Here is a 16,453-nt window from a genome sequence, read left to right on the forward strand (position 1 = left end):
GAACAAAAATGAACATTTTTTTTGTATTAAATCCTCTCAGATACATAAAGAAAGTTAAATTTTGCGAAAAAAAGATGACAATTGGAAAGAACTAGGAAAAGACTACCTTAGAAGTGACCAGTTTGTAAAAGAAAACACGTAACCTGGACATGGAAGGAAGAAAGAAGGATTGGTTAGGGGAATAGATTCGAATGAAGAAATGTAGGCGTGAATAGTGGTACAGATATCTAGTGTGTGTCTATCGTATGTATGTTCCGTAAAAGTTGGCAGACGGGGTTGACTCTTGTGAAACCACTGCTATTACCACACACGTGCTACGTGTCCTGCAGCAACCAGTTTGCCTTCAATTACAACTACATCGGTCTGAGAATGTTCTGTACCGGTTAGAGTGAAAGATATATTGGATTAAAAAAAAGAAAAAAGAAATGTATATATAATAAATAAAAAATAAGTTTATCTGTATGGAATAATGTAGAGAATTTTAGGAAAATAATATTCAATAAATTAATCGTAGCTATAACTTTGAAAATAAGAGAAATAAAGTGTTTTAGAAAAATCAATATTGCCTCTGGGGTCGCAAAACCATTTATTCTTAGTGGTAACTCATTTGAAAATTTGACTCAATTGTAAACAATTACCCTTACCAATAGTTAGGAGTAGTTACTCTTACTAGTATGCAACAATAGTTACTCTTACCAATAGATAGCAATAGTTATTGTTACTAATATATAGCAATAGTTACTCTTACTAATAAAACAATAGTTACTCCTACCAATAGATGGTAATAGTTTTCTTTATCACAGAAAGAGTAAGAGTCAAAATGAGACGTGATCATAGAAAACTTTTTGAGAACATCTAAATCACAATAAAATGTAATTAGTGAATATGATAAAAGAAGACTTCATGACTGGATCAGCTTGAGGAGAGATGCTGCCCACCGGCAACACTCTCGCTGGAGTTTCTTACATTACTGGAGATGGTTACGAGGCCAACAGCGTTTCAATAGTCGTGGAGGACGATCTGGAATCGTTTTGTAGGCAAGATTTTGAACTAGTGGATTTGTACAGAATGGAAGAGAGTCAAAGAATTTTCTATATTTAGATTTAGATTCATCAGTTACGTAAGAGATTTTGAGGTCGTTATGGAGGGTGGAGTTACGAGAAATAAAATGGAGAATTCGTAGTCTGACGGAGTATTTTGGATTGGAAGGAACTGTATCTTTTGTAAATTGGAAAGTTTGGCTGAACCCCACAGTTCCAAGTCCGTAAGTCCAGATCGGTTTAAGTACTCTAAGATAAGTTTAAGGTTGATATTAGTCGTTTATGTTCCAGTGGTAGCTTTGATTAGTCATAACAGTCATTTGTTTCGTCGGTTGAGTTCAAGTCTTTTCAGTTTAGTGTGCGGATTCCACGTTAATCTTTTGTCGATGTACAACCCAAGGTAGCGAACTAGATTAGCAGAAGGAAGAGAAATTGACTTTAAATTTATAGAAGAACAAGAGCTACGACGAAGAGTACAAGTTATCTGTTGGCCTTTTTGAGTATTGAATTTGACTCTCCACTTTTTGGCCCAAGGTTCTAGTTTGTGTAGATGAGATGAACCTGTAGTGGCGTCTGAGTTAGAAGATAGAATAACAGTAGCGTCACCGTACTTGCAGAGCAGTGTGTTTGAGTCAGTTGGTAGGTCAGATGTGTACACAGTATAGAGAAGCGGTCCGGAGAATACTACCTTGAGGTACACCAGCCCGTGCTAGGGAGTAGTCGGAAGAGGCAGATCCACAACTTATCTTAAAGAAGCGGTCGGCAAGAAATGATAGTATAATCAAGTAATAAGTTGATGGAAGAGCTCTCTTTAACTTCCACAATAGTCCTGGGGTGCCAGACTCGATCAAAGGCCTGAACCATGTCGAGATAGGGCCCACAGCAGAATTGTTTCCGCTCCAGAGAGGAAGCAATGGCATCTATTACTCTGTGAAATTTGCTTTTAACATTAAAATTTACTGTTAGCTCAGTTTTGCTTCATAGTTAGAATGGATAAAACGTTCTTTCATCAATTACGTCAGATATGAATCTGGGTGAGAGGGTCTTCTGTTTTTTACGCTTGTAAGTTCTGTCGTCATATTCTAAACTATAATCCAAGGATTTGTCGTTTCCACAGCTAAAATATAGGGACATAGATGAGCTAAGCTGTGGATAACTTACAAGAAGGTTGAAGAACACAGAAATAGAAGGATATTCCACCGTTTCTATCTCTCCCAACCGACCATCTTATTACATTATTATTCATTTTATTTAAGGTCGGTATGTTGTTCCTTATAATACTTTATGATTATCTTTATATACTCCAATTTACCTACATTTCTACCTATATCCCCCATTCCGGATGTACCTTATGGTACATCCGGTGCAATAAGCCACAAGAAAGCTCAGCCCCAATCTGGGAAGTATGATTTTGTTGTAAGTGAAAGACAAATTAATAAAATACACATATAATGTTTGCTTAATTAAAACTTTTAAAGGACTCCTGCGTAACTTTATTAATATTACAAAGAATTTCAAAAAATGATGGATAGAACAATGCTAACTTAATTAAATAATAACTACAATAATTGTCCTCGGGCTCAAGGTATCAGTTATTAACCGATTTTTTTAATAAAACAAATTTAATACTAATTATTATTATTACTATTTTTAAAAAAGACTAGCAAGTTAAAAAACAAGTTTTTAAAACATCTGAATGGCTGCTTTAATAGTTCGACTACTATGCTATACAGATGTTTTTCAGTTTGCTCTTTACAGGTGCTATAATTATAATGTTGAAATGTATTTAAATAACAATACCAATATTGACATATGTCCATGATATACAGTCATTTGGCACTTTATTACTGTAATCATAAAAAAAATACATATAATTATGGGGTCTGTTGGTAGTTACTTTTTTTTGTAAGTTAAAGTACACAATCTAGGGATCACATATGTACGAGGGTCGTTTGAAAAGTCCGTGCAAAGTCAGAGAGATAGCACCACTGGCGCGTATCGAGGTTATGTTTAGTTAGTAGCATCTCTTGGAAGAACACACACCAAGTTTCAGCCAGATCGGTCTATTTCTTTGTGTTTGGCATTCGTTTGAATCGAGGAAGTCGAGTGATTTTCAAAAAATGGACGAAAAAGAATTTCGTGTGTTGATTAAACAATACTTTATGAAAGGCAAAACGCCTCAGGAGACTAAAGAGAAGCTTGATAAACATTATGGTGACTCTGCACCTTCGATTAGAACAGTTTATAAGTGGTTTCAAAATTTTCGGAGTGGCCATATGGGCACAAGTGACGCTGAACGTTCTGGACGCCCTGTTGAGGTTACTACTCCAGAAATCATTGATAAAATCCATGATATGGTGATGGATGACAGAAGAGTGAAGGTGCGTGAGATTGCTAGTGCTGTGAGCTCGAATGAACGGGTACATAATATTTTGCATCAACATTTGGACACGACAAAGATATCCGCAAGATGGGTGCCGCGATTGCTCACGCTTGACCAAAAACGAAATCGTGTGAAGTGTTGCAAGAACGGTTTGCAGCTGTTCCAGAAGAATCCGCAGGACTTTAAGCGTCGTTTCGTCACTGTGGATGAAACATGGATACATCACTACACTCCTGAATCGAAACAATGGGTTACCAAGGGGGAATCTGCGCCAAAAAAGGCGAAGACCGTTCCTTCGGCCGGAAAGATTATGGCGACTGTCTTTTGGGATTCGCAAGGAATAATCCTCATCGACTATCTGGAAAAGGGTAAAACTATTACAGGTGCATATTATTTATCGTTATTGGACCGTTTGAAAACCGAGCTGCAAGAAAAACGCCCACGATTGGCCCACAAAAAAGTCCTTTTCCATCACTACAACGCACCAGCTCACATCTCAGTTGTGGTCGCAAAATTAATGGAAATAAGGTTCCAACTCGTTTCACATCCCCCCTATTCTCCAGACTTGGCTCCCTCGGGCTACTATTTGTTCCCCAATATGAAGAAATGGCTGGCGGGAAAAAGATTTTATTCAAACGAGGAGGTGATTGCAGAAACGAATGGCTATTTTTCAGACTTGGACAAATCCTATTATTCGGAAGGGATCAACAAACTAGAGCAGCGTTGGACGAAGTGTATAAGCCTAAAAGGAGACTATGTTGAAAAATAAAAAAGGTTTACCCCAAAAAATTAAGTAGTTTTTATTTTTGCACTGACTTTTCAAACGACCCTCGTATGATAGAGATGAATCGATTAATTAATCGATTGTCTAGAGATATTTTAAACATATGTAGTTATTGATAGTGAAAAAAATGTAATTAAGAAATTGAATCTTAGTTAAAATTTAACTTTATTTGCAAATAATCGGTTTCCTGTCTAATATTCTAGACCAATATAAGCAACTATTTATTACAGTCGTAAATATAGTTAAACTGTAACACGAGTCATTTTATTGGCTAATCTTTTTAATAAAACAATAGTTCTGTTCAGTTTGAATTGTGTGGCAGGTTAATCTATTTATTTTTTTCTTTTCCAGCGTCCTTCTAACTGATAAAATAAGAAATAGGATCCATTGTATGCTCGTATCAAATCGTAAAATCTTTTGGTTAACCTGAACAGCAGTAAATTACAGTATATGTAATTTAAAAAGTAAAAGTACACCATTTCAACAACTCGAGACTGATTCTCCAAAATATTCTCAACATTTTTTAGACATTAGGTTTCCCCTTAGAACCAGCTGAATTAGCAGAATTTTGAGAGCCTAACAAATACAAAAGGAACAAACGTATTTAGAAAAAACATTTTGACAAAAACAATTACAGCACTATAGTAAGATGTGGACTTAGCGTTTTAAAACCAGTCATTTTTAATTTTTCGAAAGTTAAATCTTTAAAGATTTTATTATGGACTTAAAATTAAGGTTATTTTTTTATTTTATTTTTTTAATGATTTAAGGCGCATCAACATCTAAGGTTTATTGGTGCCCGGAGCTTTTTTCAGTGCACTGCCGGCCTCCGGACAGTGTTCTCTCATTACAGACAATACTGTCCATCACCGGGACAGTGAGCTGTAAGAAGCTCCTAGGAAGAGAAAATCTAAGTGTCAGCAGCTGGATTCGAACCCAGGACCTCCGCGTGGGAGTCCAGTATGCTAACCGCATAGCTAATCTCTTCCCTATTAAGGCTATTAATTAAAAATTAAAGGTTCTATTAGAAACTGTTTAGTCTGTAAATGGAAAATATCAACAATTTTAATAAATTTAACCTTTTTACAATGAATTCCTTCGCCACAATAGGAAAGTAATTTTTGTAGCAATTAAAAAATAAATAAATAAATAACTATTGTTTCAGTCTCAATAACGATTTGTAAACTATTAACAGCTGATTTCATAATGTATGGCATAAAATTGAAATAACGAGCACAAAAAAAGAATCGTGGAAATGATGTTGATTACGGTTGATTAGAGCATTGTTGAATTATTGCAACTAATAGAGGTTTTGCTAATAATGAAGTAACGAGCAGTAGAAGGAAAAAATAATATCAGAAATATAAAGTAAGGCAAAAGGAAGTTTAACTGGAACAAAGTAAGATTTCAATTAATTATCGCATTTCGTCATGAATACTTTTTTCCCCTCATAAACCCGATTTTAATAAGAAAAAGCGATTCTTAAAGAATCAAAAAATTTGAATTACTTTTATTCTCATTTTAAGAACTCAATACGTGCTACTAATCACGACATGAAAAATGGCAGGAAATAAAATTCTATAAATACCAAGCTGAATAATAAGTTTCAAAATTTGGAATAGCCAAGTAAAATTCTTTAAATTTTTTGGAGCATTCTCAACGAAAATGTTGAGCTATTGAAACCAGAGCCTTTAAACCAAGATAGAAGAGAAGAACGAGTTTTTTTTTATAAAACTGAAACAAATTCTTCAAGAAGTAACATTTAAATAAGTTAACAGTAAGAAGTACAAATAACAGTAAACAAAAAAGGAGTAACAGTAAGATTAGCAAATATTACTTCGCTTAATTAAGCACAAACTTATGCACTCTATTAATAGGCTGTCAGTTTAAACGTTAATAGATAAAAAGAAACTGATGGCCAAGAGCGTGGTTTTGTAAGTGAGAGATCGCCCAGTTTGAATCTCACTCTTTATTTGTTAGAAAAGAATTGTTTATAGTAAAGTTTAAGCTTCCGTCCCCTATACAAGACACCTAATTGGTAGTTAGACGGTTAAGGCACGCCTCAAAAAAAAATGTAGGCGATTACTTTACTTTTAGTTTTAATAAAAAGAGATTCACTGGGTCTTTTCCATAATAGTCGCTTATATTTTTTAGTCAGCGATCAGTTTTGGGCAGCTCTAGATTATAGTCTTATTTATAACCATGTTATATTTTAAAAGATTGTTGCAGAAAATTTGACAATACAAAAGACAATAGACAATTTAGTTCAAAATGCTATGGTTGAATATATTTAAAGGGAAAACAAGTTGAAAGAAATTAGGATCAATTCTCTGCGAATGGATGCAGGTTATTCTGCCAAAGGAAAACATTCATTTCCTTCTTCAGATAAAACTAGTACCCTATGAGCACTTAGCACCTAGGATAGTGCTAATGAAACTGTCAGATGGTAACAGGGTTGCCAACTGCCCTATTTTTTTTTTGGAAAGGACAGTACTTTTTTAACACTTCTTAAATTAGGAAAGGACGCCTTTTGTCCTTTTTTCAGATATTGTACGCACAAATCTAATTCATGTTATTGTGTTTATTATTTAAGTTCTGACTTCCGAGATTTCTTCATTTGGCGTGTTGTTTTTCTGTTCTAACTGAACTGAATAGGTCAACAGGTTATTGATGTAACGATGAACAAAATGCAAAAAATGGTACTGGATTTGATGATTCTGATCAATTATACGAGTATTCTTATGGTAGGTGAATTCCTTTCATAATGCCGACGCTGTTTTGAGGCCTACTTTTTTGCAATTAATCACAGATTTCTGCATCAATTTTTAAAATAACCCCTATGCATTGTATACCTTTCGTAAGGTGATTGTATGTAGATGTTTTTAATGAATAGTGCACGGTTTTTACATATAAAAAGTTTTTGAGAAAAATGAAGTTTTTGGAAATAATTAGAAACTTGCTATTTCTTATGTTTGGGCCAAAAAGTGAAATACTTGATATTATTATTTTGGAATACAAATTAGCTTACTTAAAAGGAAATTTAACCTTCTTTCTAATAAGCTCATTGAAATTGCTTTACGTAGCTATAATAGTTTGAGAAATATAGACATCTGTTTGCTAAAAAGTATTAATACCTTGAAGAAACATAACATTAAAAATATCTATAAAACGGAGCCGAATCGAGCCATAGTTTATATGGAATTTTTTGTTGCAAATGATGCCCAGAATCGCCTTCCGAAGTAACGGTAGTCTTATGCTGAACACCCTGTATATTCCCGGGCCCCAAAAATCCTGTCGACGGCCCTTTCCAGTACCATTTTTTAGGGTGTCCTTTTTTGGAACTTTATAGAGTTGGCAACTCTAGATGGTAACGAATATCTAAGGTTTAGAACTCTCCGAAGGCATAGGAAGCCAAACTACCAAGAAAGCGGAAGAATAAAAAATCGTACATTCCAAATTCTTATTATATAGCCACATAAATCGTTATCTTAGGGTTATACTTCCTGCAATAAATAAGTGGTAGTATGAAGTAAGCATTAATTAAGGTAACCTCAGAAAAAAAGGTAAACGCCTAAAGTGGTTGATGAAAAGAATAACCACAATAAAGAGGTAACTCTGTTGACAAATCATGGCTGTAAATAAGATTCGTACTTCTTCTTTGTGCTATATAGAGGGCCATGTATTTTTAAATTCATTAATGAATTAACAGCAAACCCGGTAGGGCAGTTGTATAAGGGGTTGATCGTCAAAAAGTGCACGAAAAAGCGTAACGTTGAAAAACTCCCAACTTTGGCAATTTTTTTTCTCTTTTTCTGTAAAAGATAAAATTCTCAAATTTTCTTTATAATATAGGGCAAATCCTCCTTTAAAACTATAAATTTTTTGCAACAACCCAAATCTAATAGTTTTCGAGCAAAAAATAATAAATAAAATTTCTATAATAGTTTTTCTTTATAAAATTACAATTTAACAATACTTTGATTAAAATAAAAATGTTTTAGCAGTTTACTGCATGAACATGTTTAAACATGCAATATTTTTGATGGTGTAGTGAACATCTTAGTCACCAGGTACTTAGTGGAACTAATGGGTACATACTTTTAAGTACCCCCTTGCGAAGAATGAGTCATTGTAAGCACTCTAAAATTCAATTCTTGAATTGTGCAGGTGCTTAATTCAAAGCGGCCATATTTAATTTATAATCTCATTACGATGTGTTTTTTTTAAAAATTATTAAATCGATTTTCTTAAAATATTAAAAACAACAATAATGCTACCATAAGTACAATAAATTTTTTTTTAAAAAAATGTCGAACCAGCTCACAACAATTGAAAAAACTTTAAAACAATGAACATGAAAACAATTTGACGGTGACAATAAAAGTTGAAAGACGGTCCCGGTTTTTCAAAGAAAACATAAAAAATGAAAACATCAAATCATTTGACAAAAAAAATCCTCAAGGATGTCCACTCTTTAAACCAGTTTTTTGTGTATGTGTTTGTAAGATTATAGTTATTTATCGGGCTGTGTGTTGGTGTAAAGAGAGAACAGAGAAAGAGAACACGAAGGTGTAGGTTGAAACCACCACGTCGGTATTGAGGAGTGACTTAAACGGTAGTATAGGAAACCGACCGGCTTCTGAAGTGGGCGAGAGATTTTGAATCGTTGACTTTTTTTCTCTTATTGTCATTACGTTATAAATCACACACTTCCCTGTTTCAATAATTAGGCTGGTTAAACCGATACTGTCTAGTCAATATTCACTATAGACTTTTAATTGTAATTGTGAAAACAAAATGAAAATGTTAAGTAACCTGCAGTTTCGAAAAAAGGTGAAAAATGTGGAAATATTTGGAAAAACTGAATGAGTTGACCGAGTAGTTTGTTTCAGATCCATTAAAATGCAAAAATATAAAGTTAAAGTAGTATAATCCATATTAAAACTGTCCGGTAGGACAGTTGTATAAGGGTTGATCGTCAAAATTTTACATTAGTATTAAAAATTATTTCAAAATGAATCAGTTTTAGCTGTTCTGAGACATTTGTAGTAAAAATAAATTAAAGAAGTTTTACAAATTCCTGGTTATGCTTTCTCTTTTCCAGCAATACACGGATGTATTGCAAGTATTGCCAACACAAATTCCTATTTTAAGCTTTTCTGAATTATTCAAGATTTAATTAGATAATCTAATTGTTTATGATTGATTAGCAAAAACATGAAGGCGCCTCATTATTGTTTTTTATTAACTGAGTTTATTAATTATTAGTGTAAATTACTTCGTAAAAATTATTGCATTGCGAACGAACTATCGGATTACAACCAAAATATAAACAAGTTATTCTCTGTATAAAAACTGATTCTGAGTTAAGTGAAACTTGAATTCTGTTTTTATCAAAAAGTAGGTAATAAATTTTTTCTTAAAGGTGATAAATGAGATATTTTGGCCCTATCGATAGAAAAAGAATCGTAGAGGTTACCAAAAATCGATGTTAGGCTTTCTTAATGATTAATATTTCTTTGTTTACAATAATTGAAAAATATAAAGCCAGTTTTTTTTAAATTATAATAGTTTTGTGCATAATAACAATTTTAAACTAAATACCTACACTTTGCTGGCAGCAAATAAGTAAAAAAAGACGAGTAATTAGTTGACCATATGGTTTGAACTTTACTTCAATAAAATATGTTTTTGCATTTTACACTGTGATATAGATTGAAAATTTATTTCGCCCAATAATGAGGGCCCCAGAAATTAGGAAATAATTAGGACAAAGAGAATTTTTTTAGCGGAAGTTAAACTGATGAAAAGCAAAGAATGTTCATATTTATGTTGAAAAATTAATAAAGCAGAACCAAATTGTTTAGGATCTCCACTCAGGTATTTTTTTAAGGGTTGCTTAAATACAATAAATATTCAGGAAAAGTGATTTGCAAAAAAAAAACTATATATTTTTTTCTGTATACACAAATACATTAACAAAAATTAAGATTTCTTACATAATTTATATTATATAATAAAATAATTAACTCAATAAGTGAATTAATCAAAATACATTGGTGAAATGACTGGAATCCGTGACTTAAATAAACATAACAAAAGGTATGTTCATTGTAACAATGTAGGTGGCTCTTTTCGCTATTTTGCTGCAATTAAATAGTGTGGGCCGAACAAGCAGTAAGTAAACATATGGCCAACAAATTTTCAAAGTTCAAAAAAAAAAAAATTAGATTAAAAAATAAAAAATAAAGAAAAAAAAAATGAAAGAATAGGACGTTAAACTGGGCGGGAACTAACAAAAAACGGAAGTTAGAATTGAATAGTATCCGGTGCTTCTCACTAGAGACCAGGTGTATATATTCAGTTTAACGCTATACATTATTACACTATGGCAAAACATTATAAGTGCATAAAAGGGCTGTGAAAATAGATTAAATGCAACAAAAAAAAAAGTGCATACAAAACGAAAGGTACGAAATCTCTCACCTTGATTTTTTTTTAAAATGCATTTTATTTATTATTATTATTAACCACACCCAATAATATTGCAATACTTGTTTTTCTTTGTATTGTGCAACCAATAAGAATGCAGACTTGACTAATTTATTGTAATATATTAATATGGCTTTGATATTTGAATTAAGGGGTTTGTTTCAATAAAATTAATTGCGAGGTAACATTGTGCTTTTTTAGTTTTTATAACAGTTGTGACTCCGTAAAATTAACGACTTTATTGGAGAAAAGTATAATTAAAATTTGTTTTGTTTAAAGCAGAAAAAAAAGAACTACGGTTCTAAAATAAGAGAATTTTAAAAGAATTTACCGAATCTAGGATCAGAGCACAAGAATTCAGAAAGACACCACTGTGATTTCAGTGTATTCTATTTACTATTCAGTACAGAGAAATTGCAATAAAACTGATCAGATTACCTGTAATTGTATCCTCGTTGTCAGCACTTACAACACTAACACAGCACTAACTGTAGACTTAGCTGTTGGTATGGTCGGCCTAAGACTGAACAGCTAGACCGGCCCGTCGCACTGGCTGACCCCCACCAACCAACCTACAACTTTACAATCCCCTTTTTCTCCTTTTCAGTTTTTATTTCCCTTCCACACCCCCTCGATCTATCTTCATCGAATACTTTGCTAGCTAATGCTTTTACCTCCCCTGCTAGTAGTGTGTATCCCTCCACATATTTTCTGCATTTCTTGTTCACTTCTCTCCCCTTGACAATATGAGTAAGTTAGTTTTTTATTTATTACCTTTCACCTTTTTATTTACACTTTGCCACTCACTGAGAAGATCAACTTTATTATTACATTGGTTTATTCCTTTTTCTATTTATAACCAGGTAAAGCCACTTGACGTCCTGAATATTGAAAAAGAAGCGCTGGAAAACCTCGTCAGATTAGAGTTCTCAATTTAACCCAAAGTCAAACACAGCAAGCCAGGTAAACAAAGGACCGAAGAGACTCTAGGCTTGGGCAGAGAAATCAGATTACTCAGTACACAGGCCTATTCACAAGGCATGATATCACCTACATAAATCCTTTCCAACCAAACCTCCTCATGTCAACCTTGCCTTGTACGCTGATGACGTGGCCTTTTACACGTCATCTTGGAGAATGGACACCAACAGACTTACTCTTGCAATAGACAGACTTACAAAATTTCTGCAGCAAATGGAAAATTAAAATTAACCACAACAAGGCTAACGCTATACTCTTCACCAAACGACAAATCAGATGTAATAAACATTCTCATTCCTTGGTCTACCCACGTTAAGTACTTATGCCTAACTTTAGATAACAAACTGACTTTCACTACTCCACTTCAGGACAAAGTAAACTCAGGCAAACTGGACTATACGACTATTATTTCCTCTTCTCTCACGTGACTCCAAAAAATGACTGTGACTAACAAACTACTCCTTTACAAAGTAGTCATTTTGGCCGATGTTGCTCTACGCCTGGAGCCTGGACTTGTAGTAGCAACATCAAGAAACTTCAGATAACGTTTCAGACTCGCAACAGACACTCCACGGGACTGCGTCCATTATCCCCCGGTACACTTCTATATCCAAAATCGTCTGCTCAAACTCCTTTCCATCCTAGACTGCCATCCCAATCCATTATGCCGCGACATAGCTTCCTACAGATCCTTCTACAACATACAGACACAAAAGACTAAAACATATCCTACACTAACTTTCTATACTAGCTGCTGGTATTTCCCTGCATTCCAAACCTCCTCACCTAACTTTTCTCTTACTTCACTTAGTTAAGAAGGTTGAAATGTAATATACATTTATACTTCTATATTTATTTTATTTTATTCTATTCTGAAAAATTTCTGAATTCTGAACAAGGCATGGTAGGCTTCAGGAGGCACCTGCACAAGGTAGGGGCTTATTAGCTTCGGAACCGGTGTGCAGATTATGTCAGCAAGAGCAGGAAACAGCCTCTCACTTGCTATTCGATTGCGTTGCAATCGAGCGGCTGCACTACGGTATCTTTCGGAACTGTGAGGCCAAAGGAGATTGTAGCGCAGAAGAAACTGGTAGGGAAAGTCCTCAACCTTTTTAGAAGGGGAAAGGGGAAGGCACTATAAACCTCTTGAGCTTGCGGTGCCGTGGGGCATAGGTACCGTCCCGCTTTTATCTAATCTAATCTAAGTTGAATGAAAGCAAAGAGGCTTCTAGGGACCGAACATTATTGGCATTCCTGAGAGAAAAATCAAGTCTTCGAGATCATCCTTGAAACCTGATGAAAAAGTAACGTATCAGGAATAAACAGACTAATATTTTGATTAATTGTTGTATTAAACTACTCATAATCCATCTTTAACTCCATTTTTGGATTTTCATCGCTCCTTGTGCAAACAATTTTTAAACAAAAGCCGTTAAACATGGGTTAAGAGCACCATAAAAAGCCGTGGTAGCCCGCCTTTGTCGACCCTCTTGGGCAAAACAAGAAAAATCATTTCATGAGATGAGTTTTTGACGGAGAATCTTGCACTGCAACTATTATGAAAGCTATTATTATCGTGTCCACTTTAGTGCCCGGTGAAGCACTGCAGTACTCCCATGTGATCAACTACTCAGCCAGATACTGGTAAGGATGTTGTTTGAGTAGAGATGGAAGCCGCCAGAAAAAGGTTGAACCGCTCCCTGGAGCAAAATCACTCCTCCACTACATCATCTTCTCTAAATATCCTGAAGAAAGCTTCCTGAAAGATTCTACGCAGGATTCATTCCTCTCTAACACCTGGTGATCGCCCAGACGCTTCAAGAAGCTTGTGAGGCTCTCCATCCACATCTCCAACGTCCCTTAAAATGTTTTTAATGAAGGCTCCCCTAGATCGAAAAGAAAACTAAGTTTTCCACTGAAGTTCTAGGAAGAGTGGGGAGCCCGGACGCCCCTGGTGACCGGCCAGGCTTTCCAGAGATAGGAAGTCAGCAGATTGGAATAATCACTCTTTAGGGGTCAAATCTTTCCCGAATTCCCCTCAATGTGGATACATTTCGTGTTATCACGATGACCAGGGAAGTGATGAAAAAAGAAAGGCAAGCAACAGTCTGAGGGTACCTTGCTCCTTAGCTACATGTGTGCTTCCTTGATCTCCACACTCCCATCTCTCAGTTAGAGATTTAACTAGATCCTGACTATGGAACAAGTCTTTATTCTGCCTTTGTCAGACCTCTTCTTGGTGCAACTGTTCGGATTTTTCCCCTTCTCTCTCCCAAGATAAGTTCCTTAATATCGACAATGATTAATAGTGCCAATCTTGGTTCCGGGTCAAGTGGGAGTTCAATTCTAAAATGGGCGCTATGAGCTAACTCAGCAGGTGAATAAATCAAATCTAAAAATGGTTAAAGAGAATAAAACAAACCAGCTATAGAAAAAACAACATTAAAACCCAACTAAGATTAGTTAAATAAAACATGACCATTTTCGTTTTGTTTGAATTATTAAGCAGTAGACATAAATGGTTGATTTAATTCTTAAGTTGCATGTTTTAAATAAGATTATGCAATAAATGTAGTAGATAGCTCAAATCTTTTAAAAGATGTCCTTCTACTGTATAAGACTGTATTCTGTTCTGGGATTGGAGGCGGATAAAGATAAATTTAGCACTGTAATTAAGCTAAAGATTTAAAGCTCTTATCTTTAAAGATATCTTTGCTTAACAATAAGTGTAACTATTTTTATTTAATTACTCAATAAAATCTCAGTAGAATTCATTTTTAAGACAAGATGGTGGCCCAAAATGCACCATTACTTCTCAATGCTTTACCTTCTCTTTTCATAAATTTCAAAGATTTTTTTTCCCCTGTGACTACCTTCTTCAAATTTTTTTTCGGACATCAACCTATCGAAAATCTTCAGGAATCTACCATATAAATGAGATTGTTGACCAGTGGAAGAGACAGTCAGATCCACGTGGTACTCTCCTTCTATATCTATAGACTCCTTGATGGCGGGGCCAACGCAAGGATCATAAAAGAGCAGGCTACTAACTTTGCAGACTATTAAGAAACGAAATCATTTCATCATGGCCGTCCCAACCACACATTAGTCCTAATGATGCTACACATCTTCTAAAGATATCTACCTTCAGGAAAACATGTAATTTTTCATTTTTATTATTATTATTTTTTTATGTAGAAGTAACCCATTCCTTGACAGTGATTTTCCACCTGAAACAATTACTGGTAAAATAAATAAATGTAATCAGTGTCCTGTATGAGGAATATTTGCACGGAGAGTCACTTTACATTTTTAGTTCCTTGAACTCCAGGGTTACCAGGCTTAAAGGGATATACAGGGTGACCAAAGTTATATGCTCCACCCACTTTTTTTTTTAACGGCGGGAAATTTCGAAAAAATAAAAAAACACGTATTTAATCATTTTTAGTCTAGTTTATTTTCAGTGACTGACCCATTTTTTTAAACCCTTGTATCTCGAGATACAGCATTCAACTTTTGTTTTTCAAATGGAACGTTATATTTTTTGTTGCATATTTTTATAGTATTTGAGCTCCTAAAAAAAACAAAAAAATTTTTTTTGAAATCGGTTAGGTTTTTCAAAAGTTATGGTAATTTAAAATATGAAAAACAAATTTCAGTTTATTGTCAAAATTAAGTTATTTTTTTTTAAGAATCTGTTCAAACTGGGCACTATCAACGGATAGGCAAGCCAAAACTCTGGACTCCCACGTTATGCTTGTAGGAGCACTTACGGTGTCGAAGTTAAGATCTAGGCAGGCTAGAGTTATTCGACGTTTCACATCATCGACTGAAGCCACGGGATTAAGGTTACTGTACAATTTATTTTTTAGATATCCCCACAAAAAATAGTCCATTGGGGTTAAGTCCAGAGATCGAGGTGGCCATTGGATGGGACAGTGAGTTTCCAAGCACTTTTCATGGAAATTTCTGTCCAGGTAACGTCGAACAACTCTCGCATTATGTGCCGGACAACCATCTTGCTGAAAATACATATCTAGCCGACGTTGTTGAGAAACATCTTCAAGCAGAACTGGCAAAATGTCTCTTATAAAAAAGTTAGATACCTTGCACCAGTTAAGTTCTCTCTGTAGAAGTATGGGGCCGATTAGTTGATTTCCTATAACTCCACACCAAACGTTTGTAGAAAAAATAACCTGAACGTCGAATAACTCTAGCCTGCCTAGATCTTGACTTCGCCACCATAAGTGCTGCTACAAGCAAAGCGTGGGGTCCAGATTTTTGGCTTGTCTATCCGTTGGTTGTACCCAGTTTGAATAGATTCTTTAAAAAAAATAACGTAATTTTAACAGTAAACAGAAATTTGTTTTTCATATTTTAAATACCCATAACTTTTGAAAAACCTAAGCGATTTCAAAAATAATTTTTTTTGTTGTTTTCAGGAGCTCAAATACTACAAAAATATGCAACAAAAAATATAACGTTCTATATGAAAAACAAAAGTTGGATGCTGTATCTCGAGATACAAGGGTTTAAAAAAATGGGTCAATCACTGAAAATAAACTAGACTAAAAATGATTAAATACGTGTTTTGTATTTTTTCGAAATTTCCCGCCGTTAAAAAAAAAAGTGGGTGGAGCATATAACTTTGGTCACCCTGTATACTATTCTTAGAACACGTCCAAACTTTTTAATTTGGGACCGAGTTTGGATTATCTGCGTAGGGCTTTGCGTGAAGGGTAGCTTATAAGTCGTAAGGGAGATTATCCCTGA

The 16,453-nt window shown here is 34.5% G+C and overlaps 1 protein-coding gene across 1 annotated transcript in view; it reads right to left on the minus strand.

Annotated features, from left to right (window-relative positions):
- The window catches only part of LOC141454647 (uncharacterized), a 75,857-nt gene extending 64,564 nt beyond the window's left edge, over window positions 1-11,293 (minus strand). The window contains exon 1 of the mRNA XM_074129106.1: window positions 11,138-11,293. The gene's annotated coding sequence lies outside the window, so the exon portion shown is untranslated. The remainder of the gene's footprint in view (window positions 1-11,137) is intronic.
- Window positions 11,294-16,453: the final 5,160 nt, after the last annotated feature.

The sequence above is a fragment of the Rhodnius prolixus genome, unplaced genomic scaffold (assembly GCF_049639745.1).
Source record: "Rhodnius prolixus isolate KJV_2025 unplaced genomic scaffold, Rpr scaffold_9, whole genome shotgun sequence".
Lineage (NCBI taxonomy): Eukaryota > Metazoa > Arthropoda > Insecta > Hemiptera > Reduviidae > Rhodnius > Rhodnius prolixus.